This window comes from Cryptomeria japonica, chromosome 8 (assembly GCF_030272615.1).
Source record: "Cryptomeria japonica chromosome 8, Sugi_1.0, whole genome shotgun sequence".
NCBI lineage: Eukaryota > Viridiplantae > Streptophyta > Pinopsida > Cupressales > Cupressaceae > Cryptomeria > Cryptomeria japonica.
In genome coordinates this window covers 304,864,808-304,886,167 of record NC_081412.1, presented here as the reverse complement: position 1 = coordinate 304,886,167, position 21,360 = coordinate 304,864,808, and positions in this window count along the sequence as shown.

The following is a 21,360-nucleotide window of genomic DNA, read 5'->3' as shown; positions in this document are numbered from 1 at the left end:
CTAAGTCTAAAGGCTTGAAAAAGATATCACCTTTAACATTACATGAAGCAAACACTAAACAAACAAAAAGTAGAGTGTAGAAAAGAGAAAGAGGATCAATGGTCAAGAAAGAAGAAATAGTCAGTGCTCAAGCTTCGACAGTATCAGCTACAATAATACAAGAAGTTGAGGTTCCTAAGGATATAAGAGATGAAGTTGTGAGAATCAGAGAATTGTTTGCACCATTAAAAGTTCCAGTCACATATACCGGCAGGCAACAAGTAGATGATTCGGAGACTAATTCAAACGAGTATGAATGGTGTCCTGACTATCTTTCAAACACATCCACTACAGAAACTCCAGAAGAATCTAGTGGTGTCATTGATGATACTCAAGAGCTGATGCGCATAAAACTAGAGAGGGAAATACAAGAAATTAGACAAAAGAGGCAACCAATTATGAACAAGCATTGAAAGAAGGAACAATACCAGAAAGCTTCTCATCTATGTGTCCTTATCCTAAAAGAGAACAAATCAGTTATAGCACTACACAGGAAGAGTTAGAAGCTGCAGAACAAGAACCAGTTATCAGTCCAGAAGAAGCTGAATGGAGTAGACGACAAAAAATCACAGAAACATTGAGATCATGTCAACAGGTGTGTCAGATACAAATGACAAATGAACTACAATATGAAGGAATTTGTAGCATTAAAGATGTTAGTATTGATACCATACATATTCTTACTAAATCACCTGAAAGAGACTTGGAAACTTCACCCGATAACTCTGATGACAGTCTTGTTCATGATGATATCCACTCAGCCTCAAATTCTGAATCATCTAATACAAACAATGAAAAGTTGCCTACTAGTCTTATTGTTGTTAAACCATGATATGACGTCCAGTCTGGTGTAGTAAATGATGTTACAAGTATGTCTATTGGATTAGATTGATTAAATATTAACGTGAACTTTAATAATCATGATCCGACTCTTCCTAGTCTTGAGACACTTACGCAAGGTATCATTCTGGAACTCAACTTTTCGATCCATAGTTGTGATAACAATACCGTGAATGCTCTTGAACCTATCCAAAATTTGTCCTTAATACATCCCAAATTGATTGACTGTACTTTACATAATCAACCCATGGATATACCTACTTTTGCCAATGACTATACATTATCCTATTATCTCAATGCAGTCGAACCTATGAACTCTTCCACCAGTGAATGGAGTGAAAATATGACTGAAGAGGATATCAAGTATCTTAGTCGCAAAAACAAGAAAAATAAAAATAAAAGATCTGATGGAGAAAACCATATTGTGGCGATGTCAGAATCTAAAAAAGAGAAAATAAAGGACGTACCTAAAGGTGAAAACCTCTCAGAGGTGCCTGAAGGTGAGATACTTGGTATACTGCCCAGTCATTTTCAGGAGCGGTCTCCCATATTGATCGAGCCAACTCAGCCAGTGAATATCGGGAATCAAGAGACACCACAAATTATTCACGTAGCTCAATCACTATCGGTAGAGGAATTGAAGGATTTCACTCAGCTATTCTTAGAGAAGAAAATAAATTTTGCATGGACATACTCTGATATGCCAGGCTTGGATCCTGATCTCATTATGTACCATCTCTCAATCACACCAGGAGTAAAACCAGTCAAACAAAAACTCTGTAAGATGCACCCGCATGTCGCACTATTGGTCAAAGCTGAACTAGAGAAACTACTCAAAGCTGGATTTATCAAAGCAATAGATTATGTTGAATGGATTTCCAACATAGTACCTGTGTCGAAGGTAAATAAATCTATCAGAGTTTGTACATATTTTAGAGATCTCAATAAAGCATGTCCAAAAGATGACTTTCCATTGCCAACTATTGATATGATAGTCGACATGACAGCTAAGTATGAGATTTACTCACTAATGGACAGATTTTCCGGCTACAATCAAATTAAAATCACTCCTAGAGATCAAGAAAAGACAGCTTTCACTTGTGCATGGGGAACCTTTTGCTGGAACGTTATGCCATTTGGGTTAAAGAATGTAGGGGCGTCCTATCAAAGAGCAGTTACAACTATCTTTCATGACATGATGCATAAGAATATGGAAGATTATGTTGATGACACCTTAGTGAAGACTATGAAAAGATCAACGCATATTCAAGAGTTAGGTCCTATACTTGACAAAATGGAAAAGTTCAAGCTCTGATTAAATCCAAAAAAGTGTGCATTCGGAGTGACATCTGGTAAACTACTTGGCTACATCATTTCAAATAAGGGCATCGAGGTTGATCCTGAGAAGATCCAAGCTATAATGAAAATGCCACCTCCAAAGAACATCAATCAAATGAGAAGTCTACAAGGACGTCTCCAATCCATTAGAAGATTCATTTCTCAACTAGCAGACAAGGCTCAACCTTTTACAAAAGTATTGAGAAAGGGAATAATATACAACTAGGATCAGCAGTGTGAACAACATCTTTAGTAGATAAAAGAGTACATGTCTAACCCACCGATATTGATGCCACCTATTCAAGGTGAGCCACTAATCTTATATATATTAGCGACTGATTCATCACTGGGGGCACTTCTGGCGCAACAAGATGACAACAAAAAGGAAAGAGCTATTTATTACATCAGTAGGACATTGGTGTCTTATGAAATGAGCTATAGTATAATAGAAAAAGCATGCTTGGCATTAGTCTTTGCATCACAGAAACTGAGGCACTATATTCTTGCACATTCAATCAAGTTGGTGGCCAAAATTGATCCACTCAAGTATCTTCTTAATAAAGAAACACTCACCGGACGATTGGCAAAGTGGGTAATGATCCTTACAGAGTTTGACATTGAATATGTGGAACGTAAAGCCATAAAAGGATAGGTAATTGCTGATCAACTTGTTGAAGCTCCACTTGAGGATACTCAACCACTACACATTGAGTTCCCAGATGAATCAATAATGCATCTTACTCAACAACCTTGGAAGATGTTCTTTCATGGTTCCTTTACTCAAAATGGCTCAGGTGCTGGCATACTATTCATTACTCCTCAGAAGTACTCAATTCCAAAGTCTTATAAGATTCTATTCCCTTGCACAAACAACATTGCAGAATATGAAGCTTTGGTGAATGGAATAAAACTAGCCATTGAATGGAAGGTTGTTGAATTACATATTTATGGAGATTCTCAGCTGGTCATCAATCAAATCAACGATACATATCAGACTTGAGATGAGAAATTGATGCCTTACAAGAGGATGGTAGATGATTTCAAGAAGTATTTTGCTTTTGTATCATTCCAACAAATTCCTAGATCAACGAATAGAGCAGTAGATGCTATGGCTACCTTGGCATCTATACCTGAGCTACAGGAGTCCAATTTTTGTTTTGATTTCCTGGTGGAAGAGTTATATTACCCTGCTTATGATTCTCCTGAGACCCAAATAGTCTGTTCTATTATTGGGCACGACTCATCCCGATACAACCACATCTATTCCTATCTATGTGATCAAATTATCCCTGAAAACCTTACTCGTAACGAGAAAAGAAACCTAACTCGAAACGCTTCGCGGTATGTTATCATAGCTAACGATTTATTTAGACGAGGTTTGGATGGTACTTTGCTTAGATGTCTAGAAACTAAAGAATCTAAACAGGCATTATCGGAAGTCCATGAACGTATTTGTGGATCTCATTTGAATGGTTTTACTTTAGCTCGGAAACTATTACGAGCTGGCTACTACTGGCCAGATATGGAAAAAGGCCATTAAATTTGCTAAGACTTGTGAGAAATGTCAGCTTTATGGAAATCTCATACATGCCCCGGCAAGGGACCTCATACCATTTATAACACACTGGCCTTTTCAGCAATGGGCCTTTGATCTCATTGGTTGGATATATCCGGCTTCATCCAACGGACATAAGTTCATCATAACTGCCACTGAGTATTTCACCAAGTGGGTAGAGGCAGTTCCGCTCACCAAAGCAACTGGTAAACAAGTCGCCTTATTCATCCTAAACTATATAATTTGTAGGTATGGGATACCTTCGTCCATCGTGACTGATAATGGAGGACAATTCAAATATAAAGATCTGGATGAGCTTTGTGAGAAATTCAAAATAAAGCAACACTGGTCATCAGTATATTACCCTCATTGTAATGGACAAGCTGAGGCGTCTAACAAAAACCTACTGACTATCTTGCACAAAACAGTGAACAAGTCTGGGAGGGATTGGCATCTGCAACTCAATCTTGCACTATGGGCTTACAGAACCAGTATCAGAACACCTACTAGGGCTACACCTTTTTCTTTAGTGTACGGGTTCAAAGCAGTATTACCTATTGAAGTAGAAATACCATCTCTAAGAGTTTCGTTGCAAGGTCTTGTTACTGATGAAGATCGTAGAATATCTAGATTGCAAGAACTCGAATTGCTAGATGAGCGTCAGCAAGTGGCATTTGATCATCTCAGAGTGTATCAAAAGAGAATGTCCAGAGGGTATAACAAGAAAGTTCGACAAAGAGAATTTCAAGTTGGTGACCTAGTTCTGAGAAAAAATCCAAAAAATCAACAGTTTCGCGACAACAAAGGGAAGTTTGAACCCAACTGGCCGGGTCCCTACATTGTTACTGTAGTATTCGGTTCTGGTGCCTATCAACTCTCAAACTCGGAAGGAAAATAACTCCGTGAACCGATTAACACCATCCACTTGAAGAAATTCTTTGCATAGCACTCTCTACTCCAGCAAACTTGTACAGTTGGAAAAAGTCCTGAAAAAAATTCTAAAAATCAAAAAAAGTCCTAAAGAAAAAAAAAATAGAAAAAAAATAAAAAAATTGTCCTGGTGAAAACCTGGTAAGCAAGCACTTTGGTTAAAAAAAAAAATGAATCTCTGCCAAGCAAGTGAAAACCTGGCAAACAGGCGCCTCTTGTACTCAAGCACTCCATCTATCAATGCAACGTTGGCATTTCCCACTTTCAAGCATCTTTTGCTTTTGCTTGTACATATTTTCAGTCACTTTTGTGACATCCTTGTTCATTGGAACCCTCATGACTTGAAACTGATCAACGTCCTAGTCTTAGGTTACTCGACAGAGCACATTACATATCCTAAGCAGTGTCAACCAAGTCATTATTCCGTCAGTGAAACCTGGTCATCCACTCCAAGTCAGTTACCTGTCTCTTGACTACTACAGAGTTTTTATCACTGAGTGCACAAGCAAAACAACATAACGGAAAACAATTACTAAACAGTTTGGGCTATGAATGAAAATTTTCTTTGTATGTTGTCTTTTATATTGATTTTTGATTAATGTCCCTCTGAGTAACTTGAGGAAGTCTATTGTGACTAAGAGGAGCAAGGATTGGGGGCCTAATATTTTCTTTGTTTTCTGCTTGTAGGAATGATCCTGATGATCTGGAAACATATAAATTAGCTGGGTGTCTGTGATAAGAGCCTTCACATTAAGGTGAAATCGCCTCACATACCTCAACTCCGCTTATTTGTATGCTACAAGGAGGTCCATATCATTTCTTTGTCTATTTTGAGGGAATTTCTTTATGATGCAATTCGGGTCCCTGCAAAATCTGTCAAAGGATATGAACAAAAAAAAAAAGGTCATTGTGGACAAGATAACTAATATTACACATTGAAAAAGAAAGGAACTCTAACCTTCCTGTTGTGTTCGTTATGCTCAGTGATGAATCTTAAGTATTTTAAATCCAGTGACTAGGTTTAGGTTGCATTTCGCATATCATTTTGCATTTCATTCTGCATTTTTGTGAATCTAGAGTGATTTCGGTATAGTAATAATCTCCTTATCTTATGAATGAGAGCTGAGAGCGTCATCATTTCTTACGCTAAGTGGTCTTTTTTTATCATTATTTCTTCGATTGGGTACTTGTGTTTTGAGATGTTTAGCTGCGTACATAACATTTCATATAGATTCATTCATTCATTTTATTATTAATCATTTGCATTCATCTTATTGCATAGAAAAAAACAAAAAAAGTTGCACTACTCATTTTCATTCATTTATTTGCATATGAAAAGAAACAAAAACATAGACATTCATTATCATTTGCAATACATATATTCATGCTGAAAGAAATACATACATGTAGAATAAAGCATATAGAAACATCTCATAATCGAATTGACACAAGTATAATATAATCAAATCGGATCTTGTATATATATCATCTCAAGTCTAAGAGTACAAAATGATGTCCAATGATATGTACAAAACTCCCATCGAAGCAAGAATCGTATCGGCTACAAAAAAATGGGTGTGTCTACAAAAAATATCCTAGCTACAAAAAGAATCATCTAGCTGGTGCCCTCTCCCTCATCACTTGGTGGAGGAGGAGGAGCCTGACGCTCGGGATCCTGGCGCGGTGCTCATGCTCCCTCCGATCTAGCCATATACTATGAATAGGGTTGCACTTGCTGTGCAACAGGAACTGCGACACTATATGCCGCCACATAATATGCAGCCCTACTACTCTAAAGTAGCACCTCGTATCGAAGAGACTCTATTTCTGCTCTCGACTTGACTCTCAATGCTATGATCTGGCAATCACGCTCTGCCCTAACCTCGACTAGCTATCGATCTCGCTCCGCCAGCTAAGTCTGAGCCACTGTCAACTATGACTGCAGCTCTGCAAGGCATTCTCTCATCGACTGACCCATGTCAGCCCCTGCTCTCTTGTAGGCTCTCCATCGCCATCTCCACTTGTGGCTCCACCTTTCTCATCCCGCCACTGTCGGACTTGCCGTAGAGTTTCTCGCTCCTCCTCTCCGCCACCCAACCTCATGCCTACTCTCCCAAGGGATCCACCCTCACCCCTCTGTTGTCCAACATCAGCTCGCACTCCACTATTGCTAGCACCAGGATCACCACCAGTCCGTCGTGGAGCATCTGTTCTCTATGCCTATCTCTGGCCCTGTCCCTACCTATGGCCCTGTCTCTGTGCCTATCCCTATGTTGATGTGGGGGCATCATCCTCCACATCCTTATTATGAGGAGCATGCTCTCCAGGATTTGTAAACTGAGGGAATGGATGCTGCTGAAAGTAATCCCTATACTGGGGCAATACCCCCGCATCTGCTATATCCTCCAGGTAATCCCACCTCAGCCGGTGTAAACCTGTCAGCTCCTGCATTGCTAAAGCATAGGATAGCCTAGGTGACCATCCCTGTCTCTCCTCATCAATGTTTCGAGCATACGTTGTATACTACTAAGAGATACCATGAGGTCGGTCGTACTGCCTCATCACTCATGAAACGATGAATCGCTCCACAATAGTCTGTGATCTCCCAATCAGTGGGCATGTAACAAAAAGATCTCTCTGAACCGCTCGCTAGTCATCCCATGACTCCAACCCCCTGTACGGTCTCCATATAACAGCTATCAAATCATCGAGTTGTCATCGCCAGAAGTTTGTCTTGCCCAGATGGGGCTATGTAATATATCTGGCATACCTGTAGATAATAGGCTGCACGGGCTCTCTGCTATCATCGACTATCGGCCGACAAATGGGAAGGTGCTCCCAAGCCCACACCTATAAAATGTAAACCCCTATAGCCATGCTCCGCCCATCTCTTAAACAATCTCATACATCTCTCGATACATCTGGGCCAATAAGCAAGAGCCCCAGCCAAGTCTCTGAGGGGTCTCTATCACCCTCTCCAGCATATGACCCCATTCACTCTAAAAACCCTGTTGCCCTCTGTCTGGCATCAAGAAGCAACCAATGAAACCTGCTAGGACACATACTAGCAGATACTCCTCACTATACCTGCCCATCAATATATCCCAACTCATAGAACGAGTCAAGATGTCAGGATCCCTGAATACGTTCCTAAGAGCCTATAGTCCAAGTAACAATGCAGTATCATAATCCACCTTATCCCCAACAAAAGGGATATGAAGGATCCTGTACACATCCTTGGGAGTGATAGTCAACTCCCCAACTGGCAAATGAAAGGTATTATGCTCTGAATGAAATCGCCCTACCAACGTTGTCAGCATCTCGTGGTTCACACGGATATCAGGTAACCTCATCAGGTGAGTAAAGCCACACATATCAATATGAGCTTGCTCGACCTTAGACAAATCACGAACTAAAGCCATAGTAGGAGGATATACGCATCTGAAGAGCACAGGAGGTAAGCACACCTGCACAAAAACCCAACAACGATCATCAGAAAACATTCCACATGAGCCTACAAGAGAAGTTAAACATCACGCAAATCCAAATAAGTCAAATGCAAAACCAAAATTTCATGTTTACACTTTCAAAAATGGTCACTGTTTTTCGAACGACAAAACACAGTTAAACAGAATCTCGTACGAGTCAGCAATGGCTCTCGTATGAGAAAACAACCTCAAACGACACTTTATTGGACTGCGCATGACAAAATGGTCTCCCAATCGACCTGTCGTACAACACAAGGGTGGATCCAGTACGACAAATCTAATGGCTTCAAACGATAAAAGAAAAATTGCCAGTTTCTTGTACGAGACAGGATCCTGTCTCGCACAATAAACCGCGACACCCGACCCAAAACCCGTGAAAAACGTGAAAAATAAACAAAAAATTTCAAAATTGGAAACATAAAGAGGCTAAAGATCAATCACTTACAGCTGGCTCATAGTTTCAAGGTCGATTGTGACATCTCTGGCGCTCAAATCGATGCTGACGAGTAGGGACCACCATTTTTCTTTGTAGAAGGCTTTTTGAATTTTCAAACTTGGAGGGTTAAAATGAATTGAAAATGACACTTTCGTCCTATATATAGCCTAAAACCTAATTTTTCAACTTGCTCCGATGGTCATGAAAATTGTACCCTTATCTAATATGCCTGCTTTGATTCCATTTTCGGGATCGAAAGCGAAATTCGAGATTGTTTTGCTATTCAATTTCAAAATTTTGACCACTTTGCGCTTTTTTTTCATCAAATGCTCATTCTTTCTTCAAATTCTGCTCAATTTCAAACACTGAATCTTAATTCAATTTCATTCTACACATCAACATTACAATCAACTCTACACTCAATTTCTTATCAATCATCGTCGAAATTTTCAAAAAATCCTCAGAATCGATTTGTGCTCAAATAAGTTATTTTTTGCCATACAATTTCCTATAATCAATCCCTTGCTATCTTTCGATTTCACTCCCGAGGGGGCATACTCACGACCTTATGACTTCACATCTCACAAGTCGAGAAATTTTTTCAAATCTTCATCAAAAGTCGAGCAAAATCTTTTCAATTAAAGAAAATCAATCCTTATCGCTAAGGGGCATCTCAATTTCATCGCTTCACATCAAGTTGAGATCTCTCGATCATCTGAATCAAATCAATCGCTAGGGGCATATCAGTTTCATCGCTTCAAATCAAGCTGATATTTGTCTTTCATCTGAATTAATCTCTTAACATTAATAAGTTTCATCGCTTTAAATCAAACTGATTATTCATTTAAACTCAATCAAAAGTTTAAAGAGTTTCTTTGATCACACTAAATCTAAGCAGGTGTTCAGTATTCATTTCTTGATCAAGCTGGATGGTTTATTCTTCGCTTATCGTGTCTTGATCAATCAAGTTCAAGATTGATTTTTATCATCACTCACTGTATCTAAGATCAATCAATTTCTAGATCAGTAAGATCCACTTCTTGATCAATCAAGTTCAAGTTCAGTATCTTTGTTTTCTATCGTTCCTCAGTTCAATCAAGTTCGGGATCGGTATCACTTTAATAAGACTTTATTCAGCTTTGTCACTTTGAATCAAGCTAAACACCTTGCTTTTTTATCTAGTTTGTGATCAATCAAGTTTAGAACTGGCATCTCCTAGACATCACGCATTCTTTGAATCAAAGCGCTTCTCGCACATTAATTCAAAGAGGGGCAAATGTAATACCCTAAAATTGGTCATCTAAACCATGGGCCCCTAATCTCAACAACATCACCAAGGTCCTAACCAAGGCAATTAAATTAATCTTGAGCACATTATTAATTCTTTATTTATCAAAAATCATATGGCAAATCAACTACTCAACATTAATTAAATATTTATTTAATTAATTGAATCATTCCAAGAATATCATTTTGATCAATTATCCCATTTTAATTTATTAAATATCCTTGCATATTTAATTAAATCAATAAATTTTCCATTCAATCATGCAAAAAGGATTAATTTATTACAAAAGATGAATTAACTTATTACAAAGAGTTGAATTGAAACAAAACAAAAATCAAAAAAAGAATTGAATTAAAAGAGAAATCATACTTGAGATATTATTTCTTTTTCTAAGTTTAGAACTTGAAATTAGAAAAGCAATTTAATTGAATTATGGAATTATTCTCTAAATTGGAACTCAAAGCTTTTCAAAACAGAAAAAGAAGTTCAGTTGCATTGAAAAAAGCTTTTTCTTGAATGAATCAAATATGTGCATGGAATTATCTATTTTTATCAGATGTGCATGGAATTAATTTATTATTATTTTCCAATGCAACTTGGACTTCTAATTTGAATGCATTTCAATTAAATTATAATTGGAATCTATCTCAAGGTTAACTCAACCTGATTTCTCAATTATTTCCTATTAATCCTAAATTGAGCTTTTTGTGATTCTCTATAAATTCAATCTTCAGCTCTCATTCCGATTCACCCCAGAGATTTTTGAGAACACGCTTGGAGATTATTATCACGCTAATTTTGCTCTGGAGTCATTGAAATCATTGTGTTTTTTTTAGATTACTTGCATCCATTTTACATTCATTATTTCTTGCACCCATTGTTGCTTGAATTGGTTATTATTGCTTGAATTATTCATCCATCTTGCATCCATATAGTTTAATATCATATAGATTAAATCCTTCATCTTGGTGTAGTCTAGTCACTGGTATCGCTTATAAAAATCTGAGAGCAATCTTATACTCACATCTTTTAGAAGGCAATTAGTCGCTTTGCTATGGTTTATTTCTTATTGATTATTGATTACTAACCATGCATATAATGACTTAATTGAAGTGTTGTGCTTGCAGCTACAGGTTCACTTTTTCACACACACAAGCATTAGTAATAGCCAAATTGAAGCATAAAAATCCTAAAATGTAATCTATTTTGAAAACACAAAAGTAGAAACTCGCATGAGTATTCTCACCTACTCATACGAGTATTCTCACCTGCTCGTACAAGTGCACAAAGAAACTCGTACGGTACTATAAAGGTACTCGTACGAGATTCTGAAATAGGCCAGGCCAGAAACCCATGAGATTAAAGATTTGATGATGAGAGAGGCCAAGAAATTAGATTTCCGACCCCATGGTGTGCACCAAAATGTCGTGTGTGTGAAGTAGGTTACCTGTAGCTGCAACACAAACACTCAATAGATCATTACAAGTATGGTTAGAAAATTGAAATCAAATGAAAGATAAACCATGAAAAAGCGACCTATCACCTCCTAAGAGATGCGAGTGTGGATTTTCTCTTAGATCTGATAAGAAATCCCAGTGACTTGACTACACCTAGACGGAGGATTTGAAATGATATGATATGCAAGCTAGAGGAGATTGATTGTGCTAGATTGATCCTATAGGCTAATTAAGCTAATGATATGCATGATTAAGCTATGATGATGATGCAATTAAGCTAGAAAAGAGATTGATTAAGCTATATGATTCAACAATTATGCTAGAAAATGATAAAATTAAACTAGATCTAAGATGCAATTGCCTATAATAACAATGCTTAAATGATACGCTAGAAGGGATATGCCTATAGTAAAAATGCATGAAATGCTAATGAGATGGGATCCTTTGTGCTCCAAAATGGGAGATATATATAGGATTTCTAAGGCCATGGGTGAGATGGCAAGAATCAACTGTCAAGATTGAGTCTGAAGATATCAAGGATCAAATTGGAGGAGGTTGGAGAAGAGGTTGGAGGGAGGGACACCTGTCATCTCTGTGGTGACAAGTGTCAAGAAGCCTTTCTCATAAGAAGGAAAGTGTCCAAGGGAGGAGACATGTGGCATAAGTGCCATGTGTCTCAAGGGGAGAATATCCACACCATAGGAGGTTAGGATAAGGAGGTTAGGATGTGCAAGATAGGATAGGGTTAGTTAAACCCATGGTTAGGTGGAATGGGTTAGACTAGAGGGAGGTTAGGTTAGGTGGTTAGAAGTTAGGAGGAATGTGGGTAATTTGAATTTAAAAATTCAAATAATAGGAAAAGGCTAATTAACTTTCAACAACTCATAATTGATTTATTTTAATTAATTAGAGGATTGGGAGAAATGAATTAAATGTGGGGAGGATTAATTAATTCAGATTAATTAATCAAAGGGGACTATTGAAATGAACCTATTAAATAAATCCTTAGATTTATTGATAAGTAGATGAATGGGAGAATTCAATCAAATTGCTAATGAATTCAATTAAATTGGGAAGGGGGATTAATTAAATAATTGCTTATTTAATTAATTATCTTCAGAACATTTTTAGGTGTATACATTTTGCCCCTCTTTGAAGCGAGGTGTGATGACATGTTGATTCAAATAATAATCTCATGATGATGATGATATTGGTTCGATAGGATGCCCCAGACATTGTTTGATAAATTGTGGTACGATGATGCCCCCTCGGGAGATTAATTGAGATAATTTGTTGTGAAATATGGATCGAAGAATAATGACAGCGATTCTGGAAGACTGATTGTCATGAGTTATTGATCGTCTCCATCATTGAATCAGGTTTAAATACAAGAGGAAAGGTTGCCTACGTAGGGACATGTCCATACGTGGCAGTTGCCACGTATGGACATGTCCCTACAGAGGCAACCGTTCATAACAATTAGTTTGTTTATGTTTAATTTCCAAATTGTATGCTCTGTTAATATATCACTCTCCAGATAATAACTGATTTACCATTAGTTAGATTCATGAGGGCTATATCTTAACACTCCCTCTTAGCAGGAGTGGATCTAAGTAATTTTCTTGGGAGCATATTCTGTCATGACTTCCGACACAATTCGGGACAACATTTAATATAGTCTTGTCATGACAATAAACTCAATATCATGATATCCGGCTCAATCCGGGACAATCACTTAAGAAGTCAATCATGAGATGATCACATACTTTAGGATCAAGATATCTGGCACAGTCCGAGACAACAACTTAATGTAGTCAATCTTGACACTTGGTCAACTATTGTCAAGATCGTCACCTTGAAATAGTAACCTTAAACATTAGAAGATCGTCATCTTCTTGAACACAGTTAGAATATTGCAATATACATTTTATTTATTTATTCATGAACAAATTACACATGGTAGGAATTTCATCCTAATAATCTCAATTATAATCTAGTCATACCAAGTTTACTTCTGAAGTATTCTATCTTCAATCTTGCAAGTGGCTTGCTGAAGATATCAACATTTTGTTCTTCAGTACTGATGTACACTAGTTTTATGACATTTCGATCTACCATATCTCTTATGTAGTGATAAGGGATCTCAATATGTTTGGATCGATTGTGAAAAACTGGATTTATTGAGAGCTTGATACAACTTTGATTATCACAGTGAATTATTGTTGAATTCAGAGTTTTTCCAAATAATCCAAATAATAACTTTCTTAGCCATACCGCTTCACGAGCTCCCATGGAGGCTGCCATATATTCTGCTTCAGTGGAGCTTTGCGCAACTGCTGACTTTTTTCTGCTAAACCAAGATATCATAGCAGAACCAAGACTAAAGCAACACCCTGTAGTACTTTTACGATCAGTGGTACTTCCGGGCCAATCAGAATCAGAATATCCTTCAAGTTGAATCTCAACATTTTCATATTTTAAGCCAAGTCAGATTGTACCTCGTAAATATCTTAGAATGTGTTTAGCAGCCATTAGATGTATCTTCTTAGGTTCACACATGAAGTGACTTAATACATTTGTAGCATAGCAGATATCAGGACGAGTATTTACCAAATACATGAGTGAACCGACGATTTATCTGTAGGTTCTGAATCTTCTGCCTCGATTTTCAGCTTGTGCAAATTAGTTTCCATTGGTGTAGCTAATGGCTTACACTCCATCATCCCAAATCTAGTTAGAATATCTGTGGTGTACTTTCCTTGATTTAGGAAGATGTAGTTTTTCTTCTGCCATACTTCTAATACCAGAAAATAATGTAGAAGCCCTAGGTCCTTCATATCGAATTCTACTGCCAGATCTTGCTTACATTTCTCAATGAGATTATCCTCTCCTGTTATCAAAAGATCATCCACGTAAAGGACCAATATAATCATATTGCCATTTTAAGCCTTGAAGTAGATGTTGGGATCTGCTAGGTTCTTGGAGTACCCTAGTTTGGAGAGATAGTTGTCTATTCTTGCATACCAGGCCCTAGGTGCTTGTTTTAACCCATAGAGAGCTTTCTTTAGTTTACAAACATAGCAATTTTTATCACGTACAGTGAATCCTTCTGGTTATTCTATATATACTTCTTCTTCAATTGAACCATTTAGGAAGGCAGTCTTTATGTCCATTTGGTGAATTTTCCATCCTTTGGATGCTGCAATTGCAATGATTGTTCAGTATTGTTCTTACTGACGTATACCGGGCAACTAGGGCAAATGTCTCTTCATAATCAATTCCTTCTTTCTGAGAGAATCCCCTGGCCACAAAGCGAGCTTTATGTTTTTCAATGCTGCCATCAGATGCATATTTGATCTTGAATAACCACTTGGATGAGACAACTGATTTGTCTTTTGGTCTAGGCACTATATCCCAAACATCATTCTTTAGTATAGATTGATATTCTTCAACCATATCATCTTTCTAAGCCTGTTTTGATAAGGCTTCTCTGACATTTGTTGGTTCAGAATTTGTGAGTTTGGTTAGAAGTGCAGCATAACATTTTAGAGTTCTTGTTCTCTTATTTTCTTTGGAAATTTCATTTGGTTCTACATTATTCTCTTCAATCATTTTCCTTGCCCATAGAGGTCTTTTCTTGTTATTGAGTGTTTCAATATTTTCATCAACAAGAGGTTCAGAAGCTCTTATGATTTCCCCCCTCTCAGTGTCTGAAGGTTTGGAAATTTCTATGATATTCTCCCTCTCAATCTCAACTATGTGATCTTCTTCTTCTTTAGTAATGTTATCATCCTCGGGTTCTTTGAGTGTAGTGTTTTCTTCAAACTTTACATCTCTACTTATCTCAACAGATTTTTTTTCTGGAATGTAAATGCGATATCCTTTAGTATTTTCACTATAGCCAATGAAGATACCTCTTTTTCCTGATGGTTCTAGTTTTGTCCTCTTTTCTTTAGGAACATGTATATATACGGGACAGCCAAATATCCTTAAATGACTTAAGTTTGGTTTGTTCCCTGTAAAAGCTTCTTCAGGAGTTATGTTTTCTAGAACTAAGTGCGGACATCTGTTTTGAATGTAGACTATTGTATTTGAAGCTTCTGCCCAAATTGAAATGTGTAAGTTTTGGTCATGCATCATGGCTTTTGTTGCTTCAATTATGGTTATGTTCTTTCTTTCTACTACTCCATTCTGTTGTGGATTATATGGTACAGTATACTCCCTCTTAATCCCAACAGAATTACAAAAGTCTTTGAAGTTGTCAGATGTATATTCTCCCCCATTGTCCGATCTTAACACCTTAATTTTCTTCCCTAACTAGTTTTCTACTAGTGCCTTGAATTCTTTGAACTTAGATAGTACTTCATTTGAGTCTTTGCACTTTAGAAAATATATCCATGTTTTTCGAGAGTAGTCGTCAATGAAGATTATGTAGTATAAGGATCCAGTTAGGGATGGTGTTGACATGGGACCGCATAGGTCTGAGTGAATTAGTTCTAAAATAACTTTTGATTTGTGCTCACTTGAGGGAAAAGAAACTTTCACATTCTTTCCCAAGGCACATCCTTTGCAAATGCCTGTGTGTTCAGATTTTAGTTGGGGCAGTCCTAAAGTAATCTTCTTTATGTTGGATAGAGCACTATATCTTAGGTGTCCTAATATTTTGTGCCATAATTCATTATTATTTGAAACTTTAAGATTTAGTGGTTCCTTTTGATCACTGCATAGTTTGTATAGGCTACCATCTCTTCAACCTACTGTTATGGCATTTTTGATATTTGTATTTTTAGGCCAAAGTAGAACTTTATCTTCATTGAAGGTAACCCGATATCCTTGATCAGCTAGGCCTTAGATTGAGACTAGATTTCTTTTTATTCCAGGTACAAACAGAACATCCTTTAACTGTAGAGATACTCCATTTCTTAGTTTGATAGTACAAGTCCCAATTCCTTTCACAGGATATGTGGAGTTATCTCCAATAGTAACCTCTTCACTTGAGTGCCCGTTAAGTGTTTCAAACTGATTTCTGAATCCAGTTATATGCCTTGATGCTCCACTATCTACGATCCAAGTGTTTTTATTTGTATTTATTTCGCTTGATAGGGCTAAGAAGAAAAGTGAGTTTTCTCCTTTGACTTCGGCTAGAGTAGCTTGTGTTTTCTTCCTTTCTGGACAATTCCTGTGAGTGTGCCCATATTTGTCACATTTGTAACACTGAATTTTAGATATATCTCTTTTCTGATGGTTTTTATTTCCTCTCTTCCGTTTGGAGAACTTTTTCTTTTTGTTGAAGGTATTTGTATTAATTGCTTGGATTTCTCCTTCTTTATTTGTCCCTAATCCTCTTGAGATTAGTCGAGATTCCTCTTGAATGCACTCATTCTTAAGTTGTTCAAATTTGGGTAAGGGGGGTGTTCTGCTAATACATTGAATGTAGGATTCCCATGAAATTGGTAATCCTCTTAGGGCTATGAGAGAGATTTCTTGATCATCTACCTCATTTCCAATAGTTTGTAATTGGTCTTTTACTGCATATATCCTTGAAAAGTATGTAGATATTGTATCATCTTTATTCATCTTTATGTTTAAAATTTGTTGTTTCAAGGTTAACATTTTGCTCGCATTGTTAACTTCATATGTATTTTTAATGGTTTTAAATACTTCATATGCTTTAGGCAGTTTGGCTATAGATGGAAGAATATGATCTTTGACTGAGTCAATAATTATTTTCTTTGCTTTATTATTATGCCTTTTCCAGGTAGATTTCTCTAGTTCATCATTTGGCATGTCTAGATTTTCTTCTATGTAAGACTCTAATTCTAGTTCTTCAAGAATGGCAATGATTCGTATCTTCCAGGAAATGAAGTTGGAGGCTCCTTGGAGTCTATCTTCCACTCTCATATTACTTGACATTTTGAATATTTTCTTAGTCAGATGTATCCTCTGCGTATATAGCCTTTGCGTTGATTTGTTATTTACTTCTGATAAATGCTTATGAGTAATATGGCTCTCTAATTTATTCTCTTAATATGTTGGCTCTAATACCATGTTGTGAAATATGGATCGAAGAATAATGACAATGATTTTGGAAGACTGATTGTCATGAGTTATTGATCGTCTCCATCATTGAAATTGGTTTAAATACAAGAGGAAAGGTTGCCTACGTAGGGACATGTCCAAACGTGGCAGTTGCCACGTATGGACATGTCCCTACGGAGGCAACCGTTCATAACAATTAGTTTGTTTATGTTTAATTTCCAAACTGTATGCTCTATTAATATATCACTCTCCAAATAATAACTGATTTACCATTAGTTAGATTCATGAGGGCTATATCTTAACATAATTAACCTTTGGAGTGGTTGGATCATTGCAAAATTGATTTCCCGATTAGAAATGATTTGATATCTGCAACGTTGATTGATGAAAGTGTGAGTTGTTTGATCATGATGATGTGATTCTCGATGTGATGATTGATAGAGTTTGATTGAATTCGACAAGATTGATGAGATCGAGAGCTAGTCTAGGTTCAGGAATGACACCTCCTATATAAGACAAAGATGATCAAAGCGTCTCATTTTAGGAATGATATATCTTGTATAAGACATGATCAAAATGTCTGGTTCCAGGAAAGATACATCCTGTATAAGACATGATAGAATAGATCAGATGTGATCGATTGATAGAATTGATAAGGTTGGTTGGATAAACAATTGACATTTTGTTGATATCAGGTTGCCAGAAGATTCAAATATGTTGATGTTGGCATATTTGAGGGAGTAGCATAAGATTCGCATGGGGTCGACAATATATGGAGAGAGATGAGTCATCGTTTTGATTGTGTATACACTTATGATGATACATTGATGATTCTTGTGATAGATTTGGCCTTGGATAAGATGAGATTTTGTGATCCCGTGCAAGAATGAAATGCAAGCTAAATGCAAAGCTACGATCAGACCAGTCACTGGGTTATTGCATTTTGTCATCATTGAGCTTTTTAAAATGTGGGAAGTGAGTGTATACATTGATGGTATAATTAAACCATGATGACTTGAGCACTAGTTTTGATATTGCAAGTTAGCACAAGAATCGTGGTATAATTGAACCAAGATGACCTTAGTGTTGCTTGTGTAAAACAAGCAGTATTAACCATTTCTATACACAAATCAGAAATGTCTTCGATGATGCTTCAATGATCATGTCCTGAGACAAATTTGCACATATTAATGATTAATTTACAGACATTAGACAAGAGAAATATCATGTTCCTTCATTGTTTCTCTAGTCAAAGACATCCTAGAGTAACTCAAAAATCATGATAGCGAAAATCAAGATATAAAAGTTGAACCAAAGTGTTAAAAGCATTATCCAAAAGATATCATTCATTGAAAAGTATGTGATGTGATTAGACTGACATGTGATAGTTTGATGAATGATAATTTGATCTCGTGTTCAACGTTGGATGTGTCTCAGCTTGTGCTTGACAAGAGATTCCTAACTATTGTTCTACTTGTTTGATTAAGCTCAAAACGATTAATAATTTTGCCCCCAGCTAGGTGCAGGATTTTGCCCCAAGTCTAGAAACAAAATCATTATGATATACCCAATGATCCAAACCATGGTGAGAAATTAGTTGCAATGTCTGCATATGTACAAAGGCTTATTATGGATATGAACAACGTTGATGGAAAATGAATGCAAGCGGAAGGATGCTTGAACTAATAGATGGAAGAGCTAGCTGGCAGATAGCGCCTATTGCCAGGTTTTCACCATCTGTTTTTATTGCACTTTTTCTCATATTTGATTTTTTTGTTTATTTTTCACTGTTTTTCATTGTTTTGTATATTCTGCTTTTCTATTGTTTTTGGATTTTTCTGCTTTTCCACTATTTTTGGATTTTTTCTGTTTTTCCACTGTTTTTGGATTTTTTTGCTTTTTCACTGTTTTTGGATTTTTCTGCTTTTTTAGTGTTTTTTGGATTTTCTGCTTTTTCAATGTTTTTTGGATTTTCTACTTTTTCACTGTTTTTGTTTTTTTTGCTTTTTCAGACATAAAACTTTTTTAGACTCATGTTATTGATGGGTTCCTCGAGCTAATCCCCATCTTGTATTGATAGCTAGTATGCTCCTGATCCAAAGACTGTTGTGACCACAAACAGACCCAACCAATTTGGTTCAAACTTCCCTTTCTTTTCCCTATATGCCTGGTTGCGTGGATTTTCCTTTAGTACTAGTTCTCCAACTTGAAATGCTCTCGGTTTGACCTTGTGATTGTAACTGTGGCACATTCTTTATTGATATACCTTCAAATGATCAAAGTCATTTTGTTTTCATTCATGGATCAATTCTAACTCTTGCAATCTAGATACACTTTTTTTTCATCTAGGATAAGACCTTTTAATGATACTCGTAGAGAAGGTATCTCTACTTCGATTGGCAGTATTTCTTTTGATCCATAGACAAGAGAGAAAGGTGTGGCACCTGTTGGTGTGGGGATACTGGTATGGTAGGCCCATAGATCAGGGTTCAATTGAATATGCCAATCTCTGCCAGCATCATTCACTATCTTTTTAAGGATTTTCAAAATAGTTTTGTTTGATGCTTTTGCTTGCCCATTCCCTCGTGGATAGTAGGGTGTGGAAAAATTTTGTTGGATCTTGAATTTCTCACATAGCTCTTGTACATCCTGATTCTTGAACGGTTGCCCATTATCAGTGATAATGTTTAGGGGTATTCCATAGCGATAGATGATGTAGTTCAAGATAAATGCAACAATTTGTTTTCCTGTGATATTGATGAGAGGTACTGCCTCAATCCATTTTGTGAAATATTTTGTAGCTACAAGGATGAATTTGTGACCATTGGATGAAGAAGGATTTAGCTTTCCTACTAGATCAAGACCCCATTGGCAAAAAGGCCAAGATGTTGCCAAAGCATGAAGTTCTTGTTTTGGTGCATGAATTAAATTTCCATGGATCTGACATTGTTTGCATGTTTTAGCTATCTAAAAAGAATCTCATTCCATAGTTGGCCAATAATAGCCCAAGCGTATGAATTTTTTTGAAAGGGTAAGACCACTTGAATGAGTGCCACAAATGTTGTTATGGATTTCATTTAAGGCCTTCCCAAATTCTTCTTGCTCGAAACATCTTAAAAGACTACCGTCCAGGCCTCTTTTAAAAATGGTATTTGTAACAAGAGTATAATGGGAGGATTGGCGAATAAAGTTTCTCTTTTGGTTCTTTGGCAAGTCAAGAGGGAGGATATTATGTTTTAGGTATGTGTAAGTCTAGACATAGCAGGAGGAATCATGCCCAACAAGGTGACAAATAGTTTGGGAATCAGGACAATTATGTGCAAGGTAAAACAACTCTTCCACTAGGAATTTGTAACGCTCTTGATTTTCCTATTTCTGTAATAAAGAAGCAAGTGTTGCCATGGCATCTGCTGCTTTGTTGTCATTCCTTGGAATCTATTGAAAAGTTATTTTGACAAAGTATTTCTCGACATCGTCAACCATCTTCTTATAAGGCATTAGCTTTTCATCCTTTGTTTGATAATCATCATTGATTTGATTGATGAAGAGCTGAGAGTCTCCAAAGACCTAAAGTGTAATGTTTCATTCTATAGCCATCTTGATACCTATGACCAAAGCTTCATATTATGTTGTATTGTTGGTGCATGGAAAGCTTAATTTGTGTGCCTTTGGAATTGTATGACCTTGTGGTGTGATGAATAGAATGTCTTCTCTTGATCCATGTTGTGTATATGAACTGTCAAAGTACAATTGCCATCTTTTTGTGGTGACCGTTAGGATATCAACATCAAGGAATTCAATATGTAAAGGATGATCATCATGAAGTGGTGCCTCTGCTAGTTGGTAGGCAATGACTTGCCCCTTGATATCTTTTCTGTTTATATATTCAATATCAAACTTGCTTAGGATCATGACCCATTTTTCTAGTCTTCCTGTCAATGTCATCTTGC